The following is a 10,996-nucleotide window of genomic DNA, read 5'->3' as shown; positions in this document are numbered from 1 at the left end:
TACTTTGTTCTCATACATGGATCCCATCTCAGATTTCATGGCTTTAAGCCATTTTGCGGAATCTGGGCTCACCATCGCTTCTTCATAGTTCGTAGGTTCATCATGATCTAGTAGCATGACTTCCAGAACAGGATTACCGTACCACTCTGGCGCGGATCTTACTCTGGTTGATCTACGAGGTTCAGTAGTATCTTGTTCTGAAGTTTCATGATCATCATCATTAGCTTCCTCACTAACTGGTGTAGGTGTCACTGAAACAGTTTTCTGTGATGCACTACTTTCCAATAAGGGAGCAGGTACAGTTACCTCGTCAAGTTCTACTTTCCTCCCACTCACTTCTTTCGAGAGAAACTCCTTCTCTAGAAAGGATCCATTCTTAGCAACGAATGTCTTGCCTTCGGATCTGTGATAGAAGGTGTACCCAACAGTCTCCTTCGGGTATCCTATGAAGACACATTTCTCCGACTTGGGTTCGAGCTTGTCAGGTTGAAGGTTTTTCACATAAGCATCGCAGCCCCAAACTTTAAGAAACGACAACTTTGGTTTCTTGCCAAACCATAGTTCATAAGGCGTCGTCTCAACGGATTTTGATGGTGCCCTACTTAACGTGAATGCGGCCGTCTCTAAAGCATAACCCCAAAACGATAGCGGTAAATCAGTAAGAGACATCATAGATCGCACCATATCTAGTAAAGTACGATTACGACGTTCGGACACACCATTACGCTGTGGTGTTCCGGGTGGCGTGAGTTGCAAAACTATTCCGCATTGTTTCAAATGTACACCAAACTCGTAACTCAAATATTCTCCTCCACGATCAGATCGTAGAAACTTTATTTTCTTGCTACGATGATTTTCAACTTCACTCTGAAATTCTTTGAACTTTTCAAATGTTTTAGACTTATATTTCATTAAGTAGATATACCCATATCTGCTTAAACCATCTGTGAAGGTGAGAAAATAACGATATCCGCCACGAGCCTCGATATTCATCGGACCACATACATCTGTATGTATGATTTCCAACAAATCTGTTGCTCTCTCCATAGTACCCAAGAACGGCGTTTTAGTCATCTTGCCCATGAGGCACGGTTCGCAAGTACCAATAGATTCATAATCAAGTGGTTCCAAAAGTCCATCAGTATGGAGTTTCTTCATGCGCTTTACACCGATATGACCTAAACGGCAGTGCCACAAATAAGTTGCACTATCATTATCAAATCTGCATATTTTGGCTTCAACATTATGAATATGTGTATCACTACTATCGAGATTCAACAAAAATAGACCACTCTTCAAAGGTGCATGACCATATAAGATATTACTCATATAAATAGAACAACCATTATTCTCTGATTTAAATGAATAACCGTCTCGCATCAAACAAGATCCAGATATAATGTTCATGCTCAACGCTGGCACCAAATAACAATTATTTAGGTCTAATACTAATCCCGAAGGTAGATGTAGAGGTAGCGTGCCGACCGCGATCACATCGACTTTGGAACCATTTCCCACGCGCATCGTCACCTCGTCCTTTGCCAGTGTTCGCTTAATCCGTAGTCCCTGTTTCGAGTTGCAAATATTATCAACAGAACCAGTATCAAATACCCAGGTGCTACTGCGAGCTCTAGTAAGGTACACATCAATAACATGTATATCACATATACCTTTGTTCACCTTGCCATCCTTCTTATCCGCCAAATACTTGGGGCAGTTCCGCTTCCAGTGACCAGTCTGCTTGCAGTAGAAGCACTCAGTTTCAGGCTTAGGTCCAGACTTGGGTTTCTTCTCTTGAGCAGCAACTTGCTTGCTGTTCTTCTTGAAGTTCCCCTTCTTCTTCCCTTTGCCCTTTTTCTTGAAACTAGTGGTCTTGTTGACCATCAACACTTGATGCTCCTTTTTGATTTCTACCTCCGCAGCTTTCAGCATTGCGAAGAGCTCGGGAATAGTCTTATTCATCCCTTGCATATTATAGTTCATCACGAAACTCTTGTAACTTGGTGGCAGTGATTGGAGAATTCTGTCAATGACGCAATCATCTGGAAGATTAACTCCCAATTGAATCAAGTGATTATTATACCCAGACATTTTGAGTATATGCTCACTGACAGAACTGTTCTCCTTCATCTTGCAGCTATAGAATTTATTGGAGACTACATATCTCTCAATCCGGGCATTTGCTTGAAATATTAACTTCAACTCCTGGAACATCTCATATGCTCCATGACGTTCAAAACGTCGTTGAAGTCCCGATTCTAAGCCGTAAAGTATGGCACACTGAACTATCGAGTAGTCATCAGCTTTGCTCTGCCAGACGTTCATAACATCTGGTGTTGCTCCAGCAGCAGGCCTGGCACCCAGCGGTTCTTCCAGGACGTAATTCTTCTGTGCAGCAATGAGGATAATCCTCAAATTATGGACCCAGTCCGTGTAATTGCTACCATCATCTTTCAACTTTGCTTTCTCAAGGAACGCATTAAACTTCAACGGAACAATAGCACGGGCTATCTATCTACAATCAACATAAACAAGCAAGATACTATCAGGTACTAAGTTTCATGATAAATTTAGGTTCAATTAATCATATTACTTAAGAACTCCCACTTAGATAGACATCCCTCTAATCTTCTAAGTGATTACGTGATCCAAATCAACTAAACCATAACCGATCATCACGTGAAATGGATTAGTCTTCAATGGTGAACATCATTTATGTTGATCATATCTACTATATGATTCACGCTCGACCTTTCGGCTCTGTGTTCCGAGGCCATATCTGCATATGCTAGGCTCGTCAAGTATAACCCGAGTATTCTGTGTGTGCAAAAACTGGCTTGCACCCGTTGTAGATGGACGTAGAGCTTATCACACCCGATCATCACGTGGTGTCTGGGCACAACGAACTTTGGCAACGGTGCATACTCGGGGAGAACACTTCTTGATAATTAGTGAGAGATCATCTTATAATGCTACCATCAATCAAAGCAAGATAAGATGCATAAAAAGATAAACATCACATGCAATCAATATAAGTGATATGATATGGCCATCATCATCTTGTGCTTGTGATCTCCATCTCCAGAGCACCGTCATGATCACCATCATCACCGGCGCGACACCTTGATCTTCATCGTAGCATCGTTGTCGTCTCGCCAATCTTATGCTTCTACGACTATCGCTACCGCTTAGTGATAAAGTAAAGCATTACGGGGCGATTGCATTGCATACAATAAAGCGACAACCATATGGCTCCTGCCAGTTGCCGATAACTCGGTTACAAAACATGATCATCTCATACAATAAAATTTAGCATCATGTCTTGACCATATCACATCACAACATGCCCTACAAAAACAAGTTAGACGTCCTCTACTTTGTTGTTGCAAGTTTTACGTGGCTGCTACGGGCTTAAGCAAGAACCAATCTTACCTACGCATCAAAACCACAACGATAGTTTGTCAAGTTGGTGTTGTTTTAACCTTCGCAAGGACCGGGCGTAGCCACACTTGGTTCAACTAAAGTTGGAGAAACTGTCACCCGCAAGCCACCTCTGTGCAAAGCACGTCGGGAGAACCGGTCTCGCGTAAGCGTACGCGTAATGTTGGTCCGGACCGCTTCGTCCAACAATACCGCCGAACCAAAGTATGACATGCTGGTAAGCAGTATGACTTATATCGCTCACAGCTCACTTGTGTTCTACTCGTGCATATAACATCAACATATAAAACCTAGGCTCTGATACCACTGTTGGGGAACGTAGTAATTTCAAAAAAAATTCTACGCACACGCAAGATCATGGTGATGCATAGCAACGAGAGGGGAGAGTGTTGTCTACGTACCCTCGTAGACCGAAACGGAAGCGCTGACACAACGTAGAGGAAGTAGTCGTACGTCTTCCCGATCCGACCGATCCAAGCACCGTTACTCTGGCACCTCCGAGTTCTTAGCACACGTACAGCTCGATGACGCTCCCCGGGCTCCAATCCAGCAAAGCTTCGGGGATGAGTTCCGTCAGCACGACGGCATGGTGACGATGATGATGTTCTACCGACGCAGGGCTTCGCCTAAGCACTGCAACGATATGATCGAGGTGGAATATGGTGGCAGGGGGCACCGCACACGGCTAAGGAACGATCACGAAGATCAACTTGTGTGTCCTAGGGTGCCCCCTGCCTCCGTATATAAAGGATCCAAGGGGGGGTGCGGCCGGCCCTAGAGGAGGCGCGCAGGAGGAGTCCTACTCCTACTGGGAGTAGGACTCCCCTCCCTTTCCTTGTCCAAGTAGGAGAGGTGGAAGGAAAGAAGGAAAGGGGGGGCGCCGCCCCTCCTTCCTTGTCCAATTCGGACTAGGGGGAGAGGGGGCGCGCGGCCTGCCCTGGCAGCCCCGTCCTCTTCTCCACTTTAGGCCCATGAGGCCCATTAACCCCCCGGGGGGTTTCGGTAACCCCCCAGTGCTCCGGTTTTATCCGAAACTTCCCCGGAACACTTCCGGTGTTCGAATATAGTCGTCCAATATATCAATCTGTATGTCTCGCCATTTCGAGACTCCTCGTCATGTCCGTGATCACATCCGGAACTCCGAACTAACTTCGGTACATCAAAATGCATAAACTCATAATAACTGTCATCGTAACTTTAAGCGTGCGGACCCTACGGTTCGAGAACAATGTAGACATGACCGAGACACGTCTCCGGTCAATAACCAATAGCGGGACCTGGATGCCCATATTGGCTCCTACATATTCTATGAAGATCTTTATCGGTCAGACCGCATAACAACATACGTTGTTCCCTTTGTCATCGGTATGTTACTTGCCCGAGATTCGATCGTCGGTATCCAATACCTAGTTCAATCTCGTTACCGACAAGTCTCTTTACTCGTTCTGTAATACATCATCTCACAACTAACATATTAGTTGTAATGCTTGCAAGGCTTATGTGATGTGCATTACCGAGAGGGCCCAGAGATACCTCTCCGACAATCGGAGTGACAAATCCTAATCTCGAAATACGCCAACCCAACATGTACCTTTGGAGACACCTGTAGAGCTCCTTTATAATCACCCAGTTATGTTGTGACGTTTGGTAGCACACAAAGTGTTCCTCCGGCAAACGGGAGTTGCATAATCTCATAGTCATAGGAACATGTATAAGTCATGAAGAAAGCAATAGCAACATACTAAACGATCGGGTGCTAAGCTAATGGAATGAGTCATGTCAATCAGATCATTTAACTAATGATGTGATCTCGTTAATCAAATAACAACTCTTTGTTCATGGTTAGGAAACATAACCATCTTTGATTAACGAGCTAGTCAAGTAGAGGCACACTAGTGACACTCTGTTTGTCTATGTATTCACACATGTATTATGTTTCCGGTTAATACAATTCTAGCATGAATAATAAACATTTATCATGATATAAGGAAATAAATAATAACTTTATTATTGCCTCTAGGGCATATTTCCTTCAAAACTTGCCCGGTAACTCGCACTTAAGAAGTTCAAGCTCCTTAACAATGCATATTATCTCATGAGCCTGCTCCAATACAGGACGGTTTTCAACCATCTTGTAATCGTGGAACTGCTCTATAATATACATCTCGCTCCCTGCATCGGCGGCCCCGAATTTAGATTCGAGCGCCTCCCACAAGTCCTTGGCGACATGCACATGTAAATATGCATCGACCAGTTTATCTCCGATCACGCTAAGAACTGCTCCGAGAAACACAACGGTAGCCTCCTTGAACGCCTTCTCCTGTTCAGGAGCAATCGTTCCCGTGGAGACACCGGTGACCCAGAACACGTTCATAGCCGTGAGCCATAACGTGGTCTTAGTCTAACAACGCTTAAAGTATGTACCGGTAAACTTATCCGGTTTCAGTGCAGCGGCAAAGCCACTTGCCGAAAAATTCCTACACATAATAGGTTTTTGGATTGTTGAGTAAATAGGCAATTTCTCGATTAAATTAATCCACGAGTAAATCACTAGCACGACATTGACACAAATAAACACATACTGATATTCAGTCAAGCTAGCACATACTACGCTAATTGCAGAAAGATGTACGTATAACGCTAGCATGGTTAAAACAGAAAACAGTAGGAGCGGGATAAACGAGTTATACCCTCCAGTAGGCCATGCAGAGGCCGCGGCTTTGGTGGCGGCAGCGGCGTCCTTGGCGGCCTTCTTGTCGGCTTCAGCTTTCTCGGCGACGGCACGTTCGACGCCGGTGGACATGGTGATGATGAAGGCGACGCGGACGTAGAGGAAGTAGACGATCGAAAGCGAGCAGTCGCGTAACCGCTGCCCAAAAACCTATTACCCCCTCACCCCGTATAGGAACCAGAAGAGCGTGGTTTCAGAGACCTGCTCTCCCGTCGACCGTGTACGCGGTGGCCCAGCTGTCAGAGAACTCTCCGTTAGTGTGGCAAAAATAAGCGCGTAGGTGTGAGCTCGGCTCGGCTCGGCTCGATCCCGCAACCCGCGGCGCGGCGCGGCGCGCCGAGGCAGGCGGCGGAGGAGGAGTGCGCGAGGGTCTCTTCTCTTCTCAAGCTCCAATAGCATGTAGAAGAGAAACCCTTATAAACCACTCCAACTCTCTTTTCACTAGCGGGATGGGACTAAACTTTTCACTACACCTAATACCACATAACCTACATGGGCCTTTAGAGATTTTTCAGAAATTGCTATATGGGCCTAGAGCCCATCTCAAATTTTAGCACTAACCACTCGTCAAAATCGATAAGAAAACAAGGCGTTCTGTTGTCTTCGCACCCTATAGCAGTGTGAACAATCTACTCTCGATCGAGCGGATGCAACTGACAGAATGCAGGAAAAACACAAGAGCTCTGCAGGGCACTGTATCGCTGTTTGCAAGTTTGGTACACTCTTATCTCAAGCTTACAAACGTTTTTGCGAGTGAAATGTTCATTAAGGCACCAGTTGTCTAGTGGTAGAATAGTACCCTGCCACGGTACAGACCCGGGTTCAATTCCCGGCTGGTGCATAGTTATCATTTTTTTGCATCTCATCCGAAGTGTTTTCGGGGTGTCATCCCCATGAAAGAATACCTTATTTAACATTATCTTAAATTTCGTTTCCTTATTTAACACTGAATTTTTTTTCCCTATCTAATAAAAAGTTTAAATTTTATGCCTTTTATGATACTTTTGTCCATTTTAAGCCTAAATAGGAGTTGAAAAGACCCTTTTACTCCTCATGTGATATGTGTGTGTACGGGCCAGTAGCACACACACGCAGCATCAGTGCGATGGCAGTAGCACACACGTAGCAACACATACACACACACACTTTGCATGGTTAAAGATGGTCTTTAGATATTTTTTTGCATCTCATCCGAAGTGTTTTCGGGGTGTCATCCCCATGAAAGAATACCTTATTTAACATTATCTTAAATTTCGTTTCCTTATTTAACACTGAATTTTTTTTCCCTATCTAATAAAAAGTTTAAATTTTATGCCTTTTGTCCATTTTAAGCCTAAATAGGAGTTGAAAAGACCCTTTTACTCCTCATGTGATATGTGTGTGTGCGGGCCAGTAGCACACACACGCAGCATCAGTGCGATGGCAGTAGCACACACGTAGCAACACATACACACACACTTTGCATGGTTAAAGATGGTCTTTAGATATTTTTTTGCATCTCATCCGAAGTGTTTTCGGGGTGTCATCCCCATGAAAGAATACCTTATTTAACATTATCTTAAATTTCGTTTCCTTATTTAACATTGAATTTTTTTTTTCTTCCCTATCTAATAAAAAGTTTAAATTTTATGCCTTTTATGACACTTTTGTCCATTTTGAGCCTAAATAGGACTTGAAAAGACCCTTTTACTCATGTGATATGTGTGTGTGCGGGCCAGTAGCACACACACGCAGCATCAGTGCGATGGCAGTAGCACACACGTAGCAACACATACACACACATACTTTGCATGGTTAGAGATGGTCTTTAGATTTTATCCATACAATTTTTTTCCTTCAAAGTTTGTGTTATTACTCTTATTTGCATGTACAAATCGGGTTAACAAGAGAAAGAGGGGTTGGTACAATGTCGACGGCCAGAGCTGTATATACACCATGATATGTTCAGAAAAGGTCGCACGGGTCATATGTAAAATGTCTGTCACGCAAAAATAAAAAATTCCCAATGGTTGTCATGTGAATGCCTGAATAATATAAAGAAGGTTACTTCCTCAAGTCAACCATTAGATGGTTAGCGTGGTCGCCCCCAATTGCGAGGTTTGGAGTTCGGCTCTGCATGGGTAAATAATTTTATTCCCCCCCCCCCCCCTACTTCTTTTCGTCCATCACTGACAGATGTTCCCCCCTACTTCTTTTCGTCTATCACTGATAGATGGGCCCCACATAGATATTGAGAGATGTTAGAAGGGAGAGAGGGATTGGTGGAATAGTTTATTGCATTGCTTGAGGCTCGTGGGTATATATATATGAGTACAATGACCAACTTGGAGTACAAGATAAGGTAGGAACAAATCCTAGTCTATCCTATACTTCCTAATATACATTATACTCAACATCCCCCGCAGTCACAACGGTAGCGATGCGGCCCGACAGGGCGACGCAGCGGCAGCCCGATGCTCGATCGGTGGAGAGGCGCGCTGAACTCGGAGACAATCTTCACGGGACCTGCGGAGGCGCGCGTAACCGATGGGCCAGGTCGGTCGCGCGGCATAGATGAGGCGGATCGCGGCGGCGAGCGGATGATCAAGCCGATCGCGCGCGAGGTCGGGGACGCCGCTTGGTGGAGGCATGATGGCGGCAGAGTCCGAGATGAAGCCGACGACGACGGACGTCGTGGGACGTCGTGCGGACGAGCTTGTCAGCACCAGCATCCGGGCTGCCAAAGCAACACCGGCGCCCAGGCAGCGAGGCCCGAGCGACCAACGGAGCAGCGGCGCCCGAGTTGAGACAGCCGACGAGCCTGACGCCGCCGAGGATGAGGCCGACGAGGTAGACCGTCGGGCCGCCGAGCAGACGCGGCGGAGGCAGGTGATGTGGATCGATGGGCGGGCCGGCGCGCGAGCGACGGCTATGATTGGCCGTCGCATGGCGCGAGGCCACCGGGTCGGGGCGATGCAGGTGTTCCGGTCAGAGCAGGGCGGTGACGGCCGGCGCAGGGCGACGGGCGGACCGACTCGCGGACGACGGCTGGCCAGGACGGGCCGCCTCGGCGTGCGTGGCCACCGGGTCGGAGGAGAGGTCGGCTGGTCGTGTCGGGATCGGAGTAGAGGCGCTCGGGGTCGACGGCGGCGATGGGCAACGCAAACCGATCAAGAATAGATCGAAGAACCAAAAAGAAATCGCGCGATCAAGATGACCGGCGGGAGAGAGAAAACCCCGGAGCAAGGCTCGGGAAAAAGACTCTCTAGGGCAGCCGGTCAACACGACCGGCGGACGAACCCTAGGTACGGGTGGCGCGGCCCCCGGCGGCGGTCATGGAGGCCAATCGCCCCGGGGGCGGCGCGCAGGTGCGGAAGCGGCGGCGGCTAGGGTTTAGGATCGACTTGCGATAGATACCATGTTAGAAGGGAGAGAGGGATTGCTGAAATAGTTTATTGTATTGCTTGAGCCTCGTGGACATATATATAGAAGTACAATGACCAACTTGGAGTACAAGACAAGGTAGGAACAACTCCTAGTCTATTCTATACTTCCTAATATACATTATACTCAACAAGAGAGAAAACAAGCTGGAGAGGTGTCATGTGAATTGTTTGATTGGACAAATAGATGGAATACGGAGCTACACGATCTGACAGTGACTGTATAATCATCTCAACACGTATATAGTGACCGTATTTTAAAATACGGTGACCAAAGTGAACATACACGATAAGTTCAATGACCATCAGTATAGTTTACTCTAACACCATCAGTATAGTTTACTCTAACTTTTTTTTACCATAATGGCCACACAATTTGACCTGCATGCAATGCGTACAAATGCGGTCAAGCACTATCAGACTAACTAACTCATCTTATCTCTAGTGCTCAACATAGCATCCAACACACCCATGATCCACACTTGCACTGTATAACATATGACAAGATTAATGCACACATGCACGCAACGCACACACACGTACACACGCAATAGCCAAGCCACACGCAGCAGCACACACGCACATCCACGGCAATAGCACACACGTGCGCGCGCGTACACACACGCAATAGCACACGCACACACGCACACAAACATACCACGTGAGGGCAAAATGGTCTTTTCAGGTATCATCTAGGCTTGAAATAGACAGAAGTGTTATAAAAGACATAAAATTTAGACTCACTGTTAAATAGAGAAGAAATTACTCGTCGATGTTAAATAGGGTGTAAAATTTAGACACGGTATTAAATAAGGAATTCTCTCCCCGTAGGCCGTGTAGTGAGTGGAGCAGAAGAACGGGGTAGCTCAGCCCGTGGCAACATGAAACTACCCCATCTCCATTTTTCTCACCACATGATGATAGATCAAAGGGCATAATTGGTTTGGTACCAAAAATTGACATGCCAATGTTTGGCGTTGTACCAAATATTGGCTCCTACTTGGTTGGTTACCGATTTGGCTTGCATATCTCACACAAAGTTACCGATAGTTGGCAAGTATTGGTATTGCCAATATTTAGCTAGCCAAATATTGGCAGCAAACCAATCATGCTATATATGAACGAGTATCGATACTCCAGTTGAGGGTGATATCAGTTTTCAATTGAGGGCGACATCAGTTTTCATAGCGGAGTAACATAGAATATGCTATATATGAACAAGTATCGATACTCCAGTTCAATTGCAATCCTTTTACTGAAAAGCCTATCTTTAATCGAATAATGTATACCTGTGATATTAGCGAGTACTCAGTGTAACTAAAGCTACAGGTACTTCTAAAGAAATACACGTACGAATATAGGTGTCAGGCACAACGCAGGTACATTGAAACTGCATTCGCTG

General features: G+C 45.8%; 1 non-coding gene across 1 annotated transcript; it reads left to right on the top strand.

Annotated features, from left to right (window-relative positions):
• The first annotated feature begins 6,942 nt into the window (after positions 1 to 6,942).
• On the top strand, positions 6,943 to 7,013 carry TRNAG-GCC (transfer RNA glycine (anticodon GCC)). The gene has a single exon. It is a non-coding gene; the product is annotated as a tRNA-Gly (tRNA).
• The last annotated feature ends 3,983 nt before the right edge of the window (positions 7,014 to 10,996 follow it).

The sequence above is a fragment of the Triticum aestivum genome, chromosome 3A, assembly GCF_018294505.1.
Source record: "Triticum aestivum cultivar Chinese Spring chromosome 3A, IWGSC CS RefSeq v2.1, whole genome shotgun sequence".
Taxonomy (NCBI): Eukaryota; Viridiplantae; Streptophyta; class Magnoliopsida; order Poales; family Poaceae; genus Triticum; species Triticum aestivum.
Note: the sequence above shows the minus strand (reverse complement) of the source record. Positions and strands in the feature narration are given on the sequence as shown.